Source organism: Salmo trutta, chromosome 4, assembly GCF_901001165.1.
Source record: "Salmo trutta chromosome 4, fSalTru1.1, whole genome shotgun sequence".
Classification (NCBI taxonomy): Eukaryota; Metazoa; Chordata; class Actinopteri; order Salmoniformes; family Salmonidae; genus Salmo; species Salmo trutta.
The window spans coordinates 68419479-68436249 of NC_042960.1; the positions used below are offsets into that span (position 1 = coordinate 68419479).

General features: G+C 42.5%; 1 protein-coding gene and 1 long non-coding RNA gene across 2 annotated transcripts in view; one reads left to right on the forward strand and one right to left on the reverse strand.

Moving 5' to 3' along the window:
• Nucleotides 1-16771, reverse strand: part of LOC115191445 (E3 ubiquitin/ISG15 ligase TRIM25-like) — a 144723-nt gene that overhangs the window by 45600 nt on the left and 82352 nt on the right. The window lies entirely within an intron of this gene.
• On the forward strand, nucleotides 5078-6422 carry LOC115191487 (uncharacterized). Its single transcript, XR_003877692.1, has 3 exons — nucleotides 5078-5181; nucleotides 5560-5680; nucleotides 5791-6422. It is a non-coding gene; the product is annotated as an uncharacterized LOC115191487 (long non-coding RNA).

Sequence of the window (16771 nt, forward strand, 5' to 3'; positions counted from 1 at the left end):
CGGCTCACTCTTGGATTGCGTCCTAGCTGATAGGTCGCTCCTACCAGGTTGCGTGGTGAGAATCCGTTTCCGCACCACGTGCTCTCACCACTGGTGTCCCCCAGGGCTCAGTTGTAGAAACTCTCCTATTCTCGCTATACACCAAGTCACTTGGCTCTGTCATATCCTCACATGGTCTCTCCTATCATTGATACGCAGACGACACACAATTAATCTTCTCCTTTCCCCCTTCTGATAACCAGGTGGCGAATCGCATCTCTGCATGTCTGGCAGACATATCAGTGTGGATGACGGATCACCACCTCAAGCTGAACCTCGGCAAGACGGAGCTGCTCTTCCTCCCGGGGAAGGACTGCCCGTTCTATGATCTCGCCATCACGGTTGACAACTCCATTGTATCCTCCTCCCAGAGTGCTAAGAGCCTTGGCGTGACCCTGGACAACACCCTGTCGTTCTCCGCTAACATCAAGGCGGTGACCCGATCCTGTAGGTTCATGCTCTACAACATTCGCAGAGTACAACCCTGCCTTACACAGGAAGCGGCGCAGGTCCTAATCCAGGCACTTGTCATCTCCCGTCTGGATTACTGCAATTTGCTGTTGGCGGGGCTCCCTGCCTGTGCCATTAAACCCCTACAACTCATCCAGAATGCCGCAGCCCGTCTGGTGTTCAACCTTCCCAAGTTCTCTCACGTCACCCCGCTCCTCCGCACACTCCACTGGCTTCCAGTTGAAACTCGCATCTGCTACAAGACCATGGTGCTTGCCTACGGAGCTGTGAGGGGAACGGCACCTCCGTACCTTCAGGCTCTGATCAGTCCCTACACCCAAAGAAGGGCACTGCGTTCATCCACCTCTGGCCTGCTCACCTCCCTACTTCTGCGGAAGCACAGTTCCCGCTCAGCCCAGTCAAAACTGTTCGCTGCTCTGGCACCCCAATGGTGGACCAAGCTCCCTCACGACGCCAGGACAGCGGAGTCAATCACCACCTTCCGGAGACACCTGAAACCCCACCTCTTTAAGGAATACCTGGGATAGGATTAAGTAATCCTTCTAACCCCCCCCTTCCCTCCCCCCCAAAAAAGATATAGATGTACTATTGTAAAGTGATTGTTCCACTGGATATCATAACGTAAATGCACCAATTTGTAAGTCGCTCTGGATAAGAGCGTCTGCTAAATGACGTAAATGTAAATGTAAATTTTATCAACGTTTATGAGTATTTTTGTAAATTGATGTGCACATTCACCGGCCGTTTTGGTGGGAATACATTTTCTGAACGTCACGCGCCAATATAATATGTTTTTTTTTGATATAAATATGAACTTTATCGAGCAACACATACATGTATTGTGTAACATGAAGTCCTATGCGTGCCACCTGATGAAGATCATCAAAGGTTAGTGAATATTTTAGCTGAATTTTTGGTTTTTGTGATTCATGTCCTTGCTTGGAAAATGGCTGTGTGGTTTTTCTTGTGAAGTTTATCCTGTTGTGGACAGACGTTCCGCTAGCGGAACCCCGTTCCACCAGCGGGACCCCTAGCCAACAGCCAATGGGATCGCATGGCGCGAAATACAAAAACAGCTAAAATACCACAATTCAGTTCTGTCAAACAATCAACTATTTTACACCATTTTAAAGATAAGACTCTCGTTAATCTAACCACGTTGTCCGATTTCAGAAAGGCTTTACAGCGAAAGCAAAATATTAGATTATGTTAGGAGCCAGCCATTTTCCAAGCAAGGGTATATGTCACAGAAACCAAAAACACAGCTAAATTATGCACTAACTTTTGACGATCTTCATCAGATGACACTCCTAGGACATTATGTTATACAATACATGTATGTTTTGTTCAATCAAGTTCATATTTATATCCAAAAACAGCTTTTTACATTGGCGCGTGATGTTCAGAAAATGTATTCCCACCACAAACTTCCGGTGAATTTACAAAAATACTCTTCATAAAGGTTGACAAAAAACATAACAATTATTTTAAGAATTATAGATACACAACTCCTTTATGCAATCGCTGTGTCAGATTGTAAAATAGCTTTTCGGCAAAAGCACATTTTTCAATATTCTGAGTACATAGCTCAGCCATCACGGCTAGCTATTCAGACACCCGCCAAGTTTGGGGCAACATAAACTCAGAATTAGTATTAGAATTATTGTATTACCTTTGCTGATCTTCGTCAGAATGCACTCCCAGGACTGCTACTTCCACAAGAAATTTTGTTTTTGTTCAAAATAATCCATAGTTATGTCCAAATACTTCCGTTTTGTTCGTGCGTTCAGGTCACTATCCAAAGGGTAACGCACAATTCGAGACACAAAAAGTCAAAATGTTCCATTACCGTACTTAGAAGCATGTCAAACGCTGTTTAAAATCAATTTTTATGGTATTTTTTATGTAAAATAGCGATAATATTCCAACCGGACAATAGTGTATTAATTCAAGGAGGAAAATAAAAAAACTGCGTGCTCACGGGAACATGCATATCCCATCTCTTTGTCCTCAGGAAGACCACTGAGAAACTGAGCTACTATACTCTGGCCAGAGACAGGAGAAGGCTCAATCCGCTTTCTGAAGGCTTTAGACAGCCAATGGAAGCCTTAGAAAGTGCAACTTAACCCCACAGATACTGTAGTTTCCATAAAGAATCAAAAGAACTACAATTCTGACATTCCACTTTCTGCTTGGAATCTTCTCAGGTTTCTGCCTGCCATATGAGTTCTGTTATACTCACAGACACCATCCAAACAGTTTTAGAAACTTCAGAGTGTTTTCTATCCAAATCTACTAATAATATGCATTTTGTCGTTTCTGGGCAAGAGTAGTAACCAGTTTAAATCGGGTACGTTTTTCATCCGTCTGTGAAAATACTGCCCCCTATCCTATACAGGTTATGTCCTAACATAATCTAATTTTATGCTTTCGCAGTATAGCCTTTTTGAAATTGGACAATGTGGTCAGATTAACGAGAAGTTTATCTTCAAAATGTTGTAAAATAGTCGATTGTTTTAGAAAATGAAATTATGAGATTTTTGCTCAGTATATAGCATTTCTGCTATTTCACTGGCTGTTGAATAGTGTGTCCCGCAGGTGGGACGGTCACCTAGCCCAGAGAAGTTATTAACCTCTCTTGGGTAGGGGGCAGTATTTTCACGTCCGGATAAAAAACGTACCCGATTTAATCGACCGGGAGATGTTGTTTTCGTTCAAACACTGAAAATAGAAAATGGTGTCTTCACGTGCATGCGCGCGCCCGTGTCATTGTTCTCAGATCGACCACTATCGAAAACCCCTACTGTTTTTCAGCCAGGGACTGCAGAGTCATCATTCCCCATTCTGGCACCTTCTGAGAGCCTATGGGAGCCTTAGAAAATGTCACGTTACAGCAGAGATCCTCTATTTCGATAAAGAGGCTATAGAAGGCCAAGAAATGGTCAGACATGGCACTTCCTGTTTGGAATCTTCTCAGGTTTTGGCCTGCCATATGAGTTCTGTTATACTCACAGACACCATTCAAACAGTTTTTGAAACTTTAGGGTGTTTTCTATCCAAATCAAACAATTATATGCATATTCTAGTTTCTGGGCAGGAGTAATAAACAGATTAAATCGGTTACGTTTTTTATCCAAAATTGAAAATTCTGCCCCCTAGATGTAAGAAGTTAATCAGCGTTTGACATGCTTCGAAGTACGGTAATGGAATATTTTGACATTTTTTGTCACGACATGCGCGTCACCGTTCGGATAGGGACCTGAACGCACGGACAAAACAGAGGATATTTGAAGATAACTATGGATTATTTTGAACCAAAACAACATTTGTGGTTGAAGTAGAAGTCCTGGGAGTGCATTCTGTCGAAGAACAGCAAAGGTAATCCAATTTTTCTTATATTAATTCTGAGTTTAGTGAACGCCAAACTTGGTGGGTGTCAAATTAGCTAGCCCGTGATGGCGAGCTATCTACTCAGAATATTGCAAAATGTGCTTTTGCCGAAAAGCTATTTTAAAATCTGACACCGCGATTGCATAAAGGAGTTCTGTATCTATAATTCTTAAAATAATTGTTATGTTTTTTGTGAACGTTTATTTTGAGTAATTTAGTAAATTCACCGGAAGTTTTCGGTATGTTTGCTAGTTCTGAACGTCTCATGCTAATGTAAAAAGCTGGGTTTTGATATAAATATGAACTTGATTGAACAAAACAGGCATATATTGTATAACATAATGTCCTAGGAGTGTCATCTGATGAAGATCATCAAAGGTTAGTGCTGCATTTAGCTGTGGTTTTGGTTTTTGTGACATTATATGCTAGCTTGAAAAATGGGTGTGTGATTATTTCTGGCTGGGTACTCTCCTGACATAATCTAATGTTTTGCTTTCGTTGTAAAGCCTTTTTGAAATCGGACAATGTGGTTAGATTAACGAGAGTCTTGTCTTTAAAATGGTGTAAAATAGTCATATGTTTGAGAAATTGAAGTTATAGCATTTTTAAGGTTTTTGAATTTCGCGCCACTCGATTCCACTGGCTGTTGACTAGGTGGGACGATTTCGTCCCACATACCCGAGAGAGGTTAAAGAACAAAATAAGCAAACACGTTTGGTGTTCACCAAACATCATGTGGGAGACTCCCCAAACCTATGGAAGAAAAAAAAAATCCCAGTGGCTAGACGTGCAAAGCTTATAGAGACATACACCAACAGACCAACAGTAATTGCTGCCAAAGGTGGCTGTACAAAGTTTTGACTTTGGGGGGGTGAATAGTTATGCACACACAAGTTTTCTGTTTCTTTGTCTTATTTGTTGATTGCTTCACAATAAAAAATATTTTGCATCTTCAAAGTGGTAGGCATGTTGTGTAAATCAAATGATAGAAACCCCCCCAAAAATCAATTTCAATTCCAGGTTGTAAGGCAACAAAATAGGAAAAACGACAAGAGGTTGAATACTTTCGCAAGCCACTATACATAGCATAGCTTGTACATAACCAAACAATGATTTATATGTCAAGACAAAGGTAGGGGTGTGACTTCTCAGAAATGTTCATCTGTTTCCCAGAACTGCCTGTTGGGCTGTTGTTGAGCGGCTGGTATCACCATCCCCCCATTATCCCCCACGTTGTTCCAACTCCGCTTCTGGGAGGAACCAGGCGGGGCCACAGAGCAGGTAAGTACAGATTCTTCTCCTGTGACGACAATGCAAACGTGATACTACCTCTGTTACACTGAACACATATCCTAGATCTAGAGGAACTTTATTTACAAATAGCAGAATGTTCTGTAGGTGTTATGATTGGGGTGATGTGTGTTCCAACTTCCACTGCCAACAAGGAACACAACTGCTTAACAAATTGCATTGGAGTCAACCATACTTTTCTTCAGTCTAATCCAGCTGAACCCAGTTTTACCTGTTGTAAAAAAAAAATTATCACAACAAACTGTGTCTAAAGTTTCCTGAAATATATTTGAGACTTTAACAGTTGGTATTAAATCAGTATTTCTGATGTTTTCTTGTTTTGTTTGTTCATCATGTTTTGACCTCCAGACTCCCCCATCTCATCCCACCAACTCTGTCAGTCCACCAGGCCCCACAATGCAGCCTCCACACCACTGCAGTAACAGCCACATCTTCCCATCACAAAGCTTCAGTACTGTCTCAATGTGTTGTAAGTCCTGTACAGCACTTGGTATTCATCACTGTTGAGACAATGTTACAGCTGATAACATGTAATGACATTTTCAACCTAATCAACCCCCTCTGATTCTTCTCATTCAGGAAGTACCATCCAGGATCCTGTGGCAACGTCGATGTGAAACAGCATTGACCCATGATCACCACCAACCAGGGCTCCACAGCGGTATCCTTGGACACCCAGTGAAACAGCATTGACCCATGATCACCACCAACCAGGGCTCCACAGCGGTATCCTTGGACACCCAGTGAAACAGCATTGACCAGTGATCACCACCAACCAGGGCTCCACAGCGGTATCCTTGGACACCCAGTGAAACAGCATTGACCAGTGATCACCACCAACCAGGGCTCCACAGCGGTATCCTTGGACACCCAGTGAAACAGCATTGACCAGTGATCACCACCAACCAGGGCTCCACAGCGGTATCCTTCAATGCCCAGGCTTCGCTCAAGATCAACTAAAGGAGATTTGGAAGGATCCCAGAGAGCAAAATTGACATTTTTTGTTGTTGTTCAAATGTATTTTCAACGTCTTTCGATCATAGGGATGGCCTCCCGAGAGAGCACACCAGGCAGCAAACAGCACTTTGATGTGATTGGCTGGTCAGCAGGAAGTATTATCTGGCTAAACAGAAGGGATGATGGATCTGACAGAGAACGTTTTTTATGGAATGATGTCAGGTTAATATTGTAAATAAAAAAGGTGAAATGTACAGAATGACTTGATTGATCAATTAATAACACACCAAACTGTTGTTTTAATACATGGAAGAATTTGATTAGTTAAGGTACAATACACAAAAACATTTATGGAATGACTAGACTAGTCAAAGTATATGGAATAACTTGAGCAGTAAATGCATGATACTGACTTGGACTTTCAACATGAAACAGTCATTAGTTTTTTATCAGTCCTTCCTCTAGTGACACATTGGCCCCTTGTCAGTGGCACTAGGAGTGAAGGGCCCGACAGGCATACTGCAAATTATAATGTAATAACCAAAAATGAGTGTAATAACTCATTATAATGTAATAACTTAAGGTATAATATAATTTCCCCCCATTTTAATTAAGTATTCATTATTTTCTAATTTATTAAGCATTTTCCCCAATTTCAAGTGCAGAATGTTTTAAGGCCCAGGTAAATGTGATATTCCTGTGTTTTTATATACATATTCACATTATGATGTTGGAATAATACTGTGAAATTGCGAAAAGGTTAATGCCCTTTTAGTGTAACAGCTGTTTGAAAAGACCACTTGACATTTCAGCCTGTTTTGGTGGGATGGAGTTTTGGCCTGCCTGGTGACATCACCGTTAATATAGCAGTAGGAAAGAGAGTCCCAGCTGAACACCAGATTCCGAATGAGTGCATTTCACACATTTAATCTGTTCACTTTGATATGTTATCAAGTCTGTTAAATACTTCAAATTGTGAAGGTGGAGCACAAAATGGGGGTAAGATTCTTTTAAAACTCACTTTGAGGGTTTTTAATGAAAGTGAACTAAAGAGGTGAAGTTTATTTTAACCTACAGTATATTCTATTTCCAAAAGTCTGTTTATCAAACGATCATGAAGATCATCTGTTGTCTGCATTGAAACGGTGCTGTTAAAGATACTGCTTGTGTTTATCATATAAATGCACGAGAAGATTAAAAACATGTCACCGAGGCAGGGTGACAACGGTAGATAGCTAGCCGTAAACCGGTAGACAGTGTCCTTCGTCCAGCCTGTTGGTTTTCTCCGGTACACAGCAGTAGGGAGGCAGGGGTGACACCATGTGCTTGCTAACTAGCAAGCTAGCACAAAGTTTAGCTAACTAGCAAGCTAGCTGGTTAGCTAGAACATGATGTTGCCCCAGCCTCCCATCTGCTGTGCCATCGGGAAGCGGGAGCGACCAGTAGACAGTGTCCTCTGCCCCCGCCTGTCAGGCACTGTTTTCCCACAGTCCTGTTAATGACAGCGAGGACAGGTATTCGGCAGATGGTCGCAAAGGACACTGTATAAAATAACTCCGATAATACTTTTATTACCCTTTTGACCCACATTCAAAACTCTCACAAGCAAAAGTTGTACTTTTCTCTGAGTTGTAAAAGCAAGCAGAGCAGAAACCAGCTACTCTTTAGTTGACTGATGTAGCTGACAAGATAACTGATTGACTCAACAGAAAAAAACTAGACCAGTGTTTATTCCCACTGCTGAGCTAGTAGTGAAACTGACATTTAAAGTTAGCTAATGTTTCATCCCGTCTCGACTGTTACAAACAACGCAAACAAGCGAACAAAAAAATACAATAGGTTGGAGGCATGTAAAACGTCCACCATCTCAAACTGTACAAAAATAAAAATAACTCCGATAATACTTTTATTACCCTTTTCACCCACATTATTATGTGAAAAGTCTGTCAATGTGCCCTTGAACAAGACACTTAACCCGAGCTCTGGATAAGAGTGTCTGCTAAATGATGTAAATAGTGCTGTAACAATAGCAACATCATATTGCTATCTAACAGCTGTTGTGTGTATGGAAATGTTTTGTAGCCTTTGTTTTCAACAGAAGTAATTGAACTTGGCTGGCTTTCCGCAGTTGGTGTACTGTCAGAGCCAGAGCTAGCCAAAAAAGTTGGCTGAAGCTGTTATTTTTGCCTCAATCACACTAGATCTGAATCGGGCCCGTCGCCATGAGGGGGCTAAAGGGGGATTAGCCCGCTCATTTCAAACTTCATTTTTTGTTTTATGTCCCTGTATTAAAAATATCAAAAAAGTTCCAATGATTGAGTGACAGGTTGGCAAAAAAAATGATCTTATTCCCTCCTGATTCTGTGAATCTTCCAACCGGGTTTTCAAAGAATGTTGGGAAAGTTACCAGATTTTTGCATCTACCCGGGAGAGAACTCACCCACTGTCTGTATAATAGACCGAGCTCCCTAAGTAACAATGAGATGACAACTGGGACCGACCGGCTCTATTCGGTCATAAGTAGCAACATTTTAAATTGTGTTTTTTACATTGAATAAAATGTGGAGACTCAGAGATAGAAAATAGTATATCATACACTACAGTTGAAGAAGAATGGGAAAGTAATTCTGCTTTGAAAGTTGATAAACTTGTAACTCCACTTTTGAGGTAATGGGCCTTGAATGTTTTGGTACACCTACTGGAGAGCTCTTCTTTGTCTACCCTCATTCAGTATCGACCCCACCCATCTCTTTAAGGATTCACATGTGAGGACAGGTGCTAAACAGAGTGAGTACGGTAGTGTACTAAACAACCAAAGATTTCAAGACTAAAGACTGGTTTATACTACATCTATTGACATGTCTGTAGACAGTTGTCGCATTGACATCATGAACAATATATTGTAGTCTGACATCAAATTTGTCGTTGTCATTATGAAAAAGTATAAATACAAAAATGACAGACAGCATTAAATCAGCAGCCTGGTGATCCAAATGAGCATAACTGGTGTATATATATTTCAACACTATGAGGTTGGAATAATACTGGAATAATAATACTGGAATAATAATACTGGAATAATAATACTGGAATAATAATACTGGAATAATAATATTGAGAAATTGTGTAAATGATGATAATGCCCTTTGAGGGTAACACCAGAACCCAAATGAGTGCATTTCACACATCTGTTCACATTGACATCTTATATAGTGTTTTTAATTGTGGTGGAGCATAAAATGGGGGTAAGATTATTTTCTAACTCATTTTGACAATTTTTTAAGAAAGGTAAATGAAAAGGTAAAGTTTCTGTTATAATATATCATTTAATTCTAATAGTCTGTTTATCAAAACATCATGAACATCCTCTGTTGTCTGTCTAGAAACGGTGCTGTTAAAGATACTGCTTGTGTTTGTCATCATATGTGACTCATCACCTGGATTCGGTCTTATGTAGCAAAATTTGAAATTGTGTTTTTTATATTGCATAAAGGCAGAGACTCAGAGCTACAAAATGGTATATCATGCACTGCATTTGAGCAACAATGGGAAAGTAATTCTGCTTTGAAAGTAGATCAATTTGTAAACTCACTTTTGAGAAAATGGCCTTTGAATGTTTTGGTACACCTGCTGGAGAGCTCTTCTTTGTCTACACCCATTCAGCATCGTTCACACCCTCTTACGCTTTAGCCTTACCCATCTCGTTTCATTCTCGGAGCGCACAATTGACGCTCTGCCCGATTTATTTACCTATGGATAACATCAGCTGGCAACAATTACGTTACGCTTTTTTGCAGACGTTTACTGGCCCCGACCATATTTAACGGTTGTGGTACACATGTCACGTAACGTTAGCTAATGAGCCATCCAGCTAACGTTAGCTAGTTAAACAACAATGAACAGTGCCAACAATGCCACAGTGCTGGGAGCTAACCAACCAGGTTAAATGTTAGGCTCTAACTAGAAAAGCAAATGACTCTGGAATACAAATAATGACATCAGCTAGGGATCCAGCCAGCTAACATTAGCTAGCTAGCTAACAGTAGACTTTAGCTTGAGACATATAGCTTGCTAGCTAGGTAAACAATGAACCTAGCTCGGTAAACAAAGTGTAAGTTCACACACGTCACGTCATTTTGGCTTACTAGCCAGCAAAGGTAACGTTAGCTAGTTAAACAACAATGAACAGTGCCAACAATGCCACAGAGCCGGGAGCTAACCAACCAGGTTCAATGTTAGCTTGCTAACATTAGGCTCTAACTAGAAAAGAAAATGGCTCTGGAATATGAATAATGATGTCAGCTAGGGAGCCAGCCAGCTAACATTAGCTAGCTAGCTAACAGTAGACTTTAGCTTAAGACATATAGCTAGCTAGGTAAACAATGAACCTAGCTAGGTAAACAAAGAGTAAGTTCACACACGTCATGTAACGTCAGCTAATGAGCCAGCCAGCTAAAACAATTATTTTTATCAATCGGCTCTCCTGTGAAGTCGTGACTTGCAACATATGCCTAGTTTCCTGAATCGTGTCACATATGACTAAATGGGAAGTTTAAAAACGTGTCGCTGATAAACCCCACAGAAGAAGAGACGGGGCAACAACGGTAGCTTGCTAGTTGTACACCGGTAGACAGTGTCCTTCTCCCCGCCTATCGGGCACTGTTTTCCCTCAGTTCTGTTAACGACGGGGAGTGCAGGTATTTGGCAGGCTGGAGAGAAGGACACTTTATGCTAGCTAGCACACGGTGTCCCTAACTAGCAAGCTAGCTAGCTAGTTAGCTAATACACAGTGTCGTTCCAGCCTCCCACTCTGCTGTGCTAGCGGGAGGTGGGGGCGATTGGTAGACAGTGTCCTTTGCCCCCGCCTGTTGGGCACGTTCTTCCCACGGGAAACAGCATTAGGGAGGCAGGGCGACACTATGTGCTTGCTCACTAGAAAGCACAAGGTTTAACTAACTAGCAAGCTAGATAGTTAGATAGCACATGGTGTGAATCCCGGAACATATTCCAGTCAGTGCTAGCAAAACTGTCCTGTAGCTTAGAATCTGCTTCATCTGAACACATTTTTCAATAAAAATCAATAAAAATTGATCTAGTCACTGATGTTTCCTGCTTTAATTTTTGCTTGTAAGCAGGAATCAGGAGGATAGAATAATGGTCAGATTTGCCAAATGGAGGGTGAGGGATAGTTTGTACATGTACATGCTACTAGGAGCGCCGCCTCTGGGTGAGCGTTTTCTTGTTTGCTTATGGAGGAATACAGCTCATTCAATGCTGTATTAGTGCCAGCCTCTGACTGTGGTGGTATGTAAACAACTTCAAAGAATACAGATGAAAACTCTCTAGGTAGATAGTTTGGTCTACAGCTTATCATGAGAAACTCTACCTCAGGCGAGCAATAGCTTGAGACTTCCTTAGATATCAGGCACCAGCTGTTGTTTACAAAAAAGCATAGACCGCCGCCCCTTGTCTTACCAGACACTGCTATTGTATCCTGCCGGTACAGCGTGTAACCAGCCAGTTGTATGTTGATGTTGTCGTTGTTCAGCCACGATTCCGTGAAGCATAAGATATTGCAGTCGTGAAAGTCGTGAAAGGAAAAAGAGGATTCTGCTAGTCCGTGGTTAGAAATCGCAGTCCTGATGTCTAGAAGTTATTTTTGGTCATGAGAGACGGTAGCGGCAACATCATGTACAAAATAAGTAAAATAATAAGTTAAACAACGCAAGTAAGCGAACAAAAAAACACAATTAGCCCGCTCATTTCAAACTTCAGTTTTATTTCCCTGTATAAAAATAGCAGAAAAGTTTCAATGATTGAGTGACAGGTTGGCGCCAAAAAATGTGTCTCTTCTGCACTGTGTCATTGTGTATAGACAGCCTGGTCTCATAGACTAGATGTACTGTGTCATGTAGACAGCCTGGTCTCATGGACTAGGGGACACACTGAAGTTTTTTAGTACTATATCTCTTGACACAATGATGAAAATAATCATGGCCTCTAAACCTTCAAGCTGCATACTAGACCCTATTCCAACTAAACTACTGAAAGAGCTGCTTCCTGTGCTAGGCCCTCCTACGTTGAACATAATCAAATGAAATGTATTTATAATGCCCTTCTTACATCTGCTGATATCTCAAAGTGCTGTACAGAAACCCAGCCTAAAACCCCAAACAGCAAGCAATGCAGGTGTAGAAGCAGGGCACGGCTCTCTATCCACCAGATGTACCAGATTCACTAAAAGTGGCCGTAATAAAGCCTCTCTTGAAAAAGCCAACCCTTGACCCAGAAAATATAGAAAACTATCGGCCTATATCGAATCTCAAATTCCTCTCAAAAATGTTAGAAAAAGCTGTTGCGCAGCAACTCACTGCCTTCCTGAAGACAAACAATGTATACGAAACGCTTCAGTCTGGTTTAGACCCCATCATAGCACTGAGACTGCACTTGTGAAGGTGGTAAATGACCTTTTAATGGCGTCAGACCGAGGCTCTGCATCTGTCCTCGTGCTCCTAGACCTTAGTGCTGCTTTTGCTACCATCGATCACCACATTCTTTTGGAGAGATTGGAAACCCAAATTGGTCTACACGGACAAGTTCTGGCCTGGTTTTGATCTTATCTGTCGGAAAGATATCAGTTTGTCTCTGTGGATGGTTTGTCCTCTGACAAATCAACTGTACATTTCGGTGTTCCTCAAGGCTCCGTTTTAGGACCACTATTGTTTTCACTATATATTTTACCTCTTGGTGATGTCATTCAGAAACATAATGTTAACTTCACTGCTATGCGATGACACCCAGCTGTACATTTCTTTATTTAAAAATTATAATAATTTACCCCCTTTTTCGTGGTATCCAATTGTTAGTAGTTACTGTCTTGTCTCATCGCTGCAACTCCCGTACGGACTCTGGAGAGGTGAAGGTCAAGAGCCATGCGTCCTCCGAAACACAACCCAAACAAGCCGCACTGCTTCTGACAGAACGCAAATCCAACCTGGAAGCCAGCCGCACCAATGTGTCAAAGGAAACACCGTACACCAAGCGACCTGGTCAGTGTGCACTGCGCCCAGCCCGCCACAGGAGTCGCTAGTGCGCGATGAGACAAGGATATCCCTGCCGGCCAAACCCTCCCTAACCCGGACGACGCTGGGCCAACTGTGAGCCGCCCCATGGGCATCCCGGTCACGGCCGGCTCAAACCCAGAGTCTCTGGTGGCACAGCTAGCACTGCGATGTAGTGCCTTAGACCACTGCGCCACCCGGGAGGCACTCAGCTGTAAATTTCGATGAAACATGGTGAAGCCCCAAAATTGCCCTCCCTCGAAGCCTGTGTTTCCGACATAAGGAAGTGGATGGCGGCAAATGTTCTACTTTTAAACACGGACAAACAGATGCTTGTTCTAGGTCCCAAGAAACAAAGAGATCTTTTGATGAATATGACAATTAATCTGGATGGTTGTACAGTCGTCTCAAATAAAAAACTGTGAAGGACCTCGGCGTTACTCTGGACTTTGATCTCTCTTGATGAACATATCAAGACTGTTTCAAGGACAGCTTTTTTTTGCATCTACGTAACATTGCAAAAATCAGAAACTTTCTGTCCAAAAATGATGCAGAAAGATTTATCCATGCTATTGTCACTTCTAGGTTAGACTATTGCAATGCTCTACTTTCCGGCTACCCGGATAAAGCACTAAATAAACTTCAGTTAGTGCTAAACACGGCTGCTAGAATCTTGACCAGAACCAAAAAATGTGATCATATTACTCCAGTGCTAGCGCCTCTACTATGGCTTCCTGTTAAGGCAAGGGCTGATTTCAAGGTTTTACTGCTAACCTACAAAGCATTACATGGGCTTGCTCCTACCTATCTTTCCGATTAGGTCCTGCCGTACTGTTACGCACGCTTCTTGGAAGAGGGAACGCAACACCCTGCTACAACTCAACTCCTCGTGGAGGGAAAGAGGTATGGGATTGTAGGTGCAGGTAAGGATGACAGAGGCAGAGATTAGTGCCGTTTACAGGGGATTTATTTCCTTCACACGGTAATTTGGGGAAAAGGGGCTGGACGGAACCAAAGCAAAGAAAGTAAAAAATAAAGAGCCCCTTCTCCTTCCTTACCTACCTACCCACTACTTACCTAACTAGCACCACCTTGAGCACTAACCAAAATACAGGGGATGGTCTGCCCAGGTCTTACCTAGTATGCATAGACATAGTAAATACTACGGGTATATGTATGCCCGCAGGCCTCTTGCCTAAGCAATCCCAAGGTGCCTTTCCCTTCCCCCCTGGGAACAAATGAAACAGAATAATACAAACATAAAGTGAACAATTTCACTGTTTTTGATTACAGTAACAAACGTCAGCAGGACCGGCTACAAAATACTTTACAAAAATTCATACAGACCAACAACGAAACACAGGACATACCAAGAAGCTCTCTCCTAACAAAGGAACACTTGGTTTTAAAGCTGCCTAAGGAGTCGGTAATTGCAGACAGCTGTATCTCCTGACGAGAGGGCGGGGTCAGAGCTCCAATCTGCAATGGGGCTGACCAATCAGCTGCTTAGAATTTCAGGAAGCCATCCTGAAACACACACATACAAACAAACCCACAAAGAACATGGGGAACGTAACAGGTACATACCTACACGTACGCTACGGTCACAAGACGCAGGCCTCCTTACTGTCCCTAGAATTTCTAAGCAAACAGCTGGAGGCAGGGCTTTCTCCTATAGAGCTCAATTTTTATGGAATGGTCTGCCTATCCATGTGAGAGATGCAGACTCGGTCTCGACCTTTAAGTCTTTATTGAAGACTCATTTCTTCAGTAGGTCCTATGATTGATTGTAGTCTGGCCCAGGAGTGTGAAGATGAACGGAAAGGCACTGGAGCAACAAACCGCCCTTGCTGTGTCTGCCTGGCCGGCTCCCCTCTCTCCACTGGGATTCTCTGCCTCTAACCCTATTACAGGGGCTGAGTCACTGGCTTACTGGTGCTCTTCCATGCCGTCCCTAGGAGGGGTGCGTCACTTGAGTGGGTTGAGTCACTGACGTGATCTTCCTGTCCGGGTTGGCGCCCCCCCTTGGGTTGTGCCGTGGCGGAGATCTTTGTGGGCTATACTTGGCCTTGTCTCAGGATGGTAAGTTGGTGGTTGAAGGTATCTTTCTAGTGGTGTGGGGGCTGTGCTTTCACAAAGTGGGTGGGATTATATCCTGCCTGTTTGGCCCTGTCCCTGGGCCCTGTCCGGGGCCACAGTGTCTCCCGACCCCTCCTGTCTCAGCCTCCAGTATTTATGCAGTAGTTTATGTGTCGGGGGGCTTGGGTCAGACTGTTATATCTGGAGCATTTCTCCTGTCTTATTCGGTGCCCTGTGTGAATTTATGTATGCTCACTCTAATTCTCTAATTCTCTCTTTCTCTCTTTCTTTCTCTCTTTCTTTCTCTCTCTCAGAGGACCTGAGCCCTAGGACCATGCCTCAGGACTACCTGGCCTGATGACTCCTTGCTGTCCCCAGTCCACCTGGCCGTGCTGCTGCTGCAGTTTCAACTGTTCTTCCTGCGGCTATGGAACCCTGACCTGTTCACCGGATGTGCTACCTGTCCCAGACCTGCTGTTTTCAACTCTCTAGAGACAGCAGGAGCGGTAGAGATACTCTGAATGATCGCCTATGAAAAGCCAACTGACATTTACCCCTGAGGTACTGACCTGTTGCACCCACGACATCCACTGTGATTATTTTTATTTGACCCTGCTGGTCATCTATGAACATTTGAACATCTTGGCCATGTTCTGTTATAATCTCCAACCGGCACAGCCAGAAGAGGACTGGCCACCCCTCATAGCCTGGTTCCTCACTAGGTTTTTTCCTAGGTTCTGGCCTTTCTAGGGAGTTTTTCCTAGCCACCGTGCTTCTGCACCTGCATTGCTTGCTGTTTGGGGTTTTAGTCTGGGTTTCTGTACTGCACTTTGGGACATCAGCTGATGTAAGAAGGGCTTTATAAATACATTTGATTTGATTTGATTTAGATGTACTGTGTATAGACAGCCTGGTCTCATAGTAAATGTAAATCCAGGACACTCAGATTAGTATGATATGTTATGTTTGTATGGTTACATAAGACAGAAGGTTACTTAAAGGTGCAATATGCAGAAATTGCTCCGCCATTTGCTGGTTGCTAAAATTCTAATGGTAGGCCTAATTTCAGTTTGTGACAAAACAAGCAGTAATTGTGTAGAGAATCATTATACCATATGAACCGCTGTGAAATATATTTTCCATAACCAAAAATATTGGATTTTCATCTGTTCGAAGCTGGTGCACAAAACCGACAGTAAAAGATGCAGAAACAAAACTTAAGAACGGGAAACATAGAAATAGTCCATATAGAACACATACACAGCTGATTAGACTTGCTTTAAATTAAAAATTAAAGAGCTATAACTCAATGTTTCTATGTGAATTTGTTCTGGTCGCCCAAAAAGTTACATATTGCTGGTTGGTAAGGCAAAAACATATTGTATGTTTCTAGGCTAAAAGATATGAGGTGCTCCGTGTTCCTGCTGGTAGCAGGCCTTAACCTGGATGTGGGGAAATGTCCT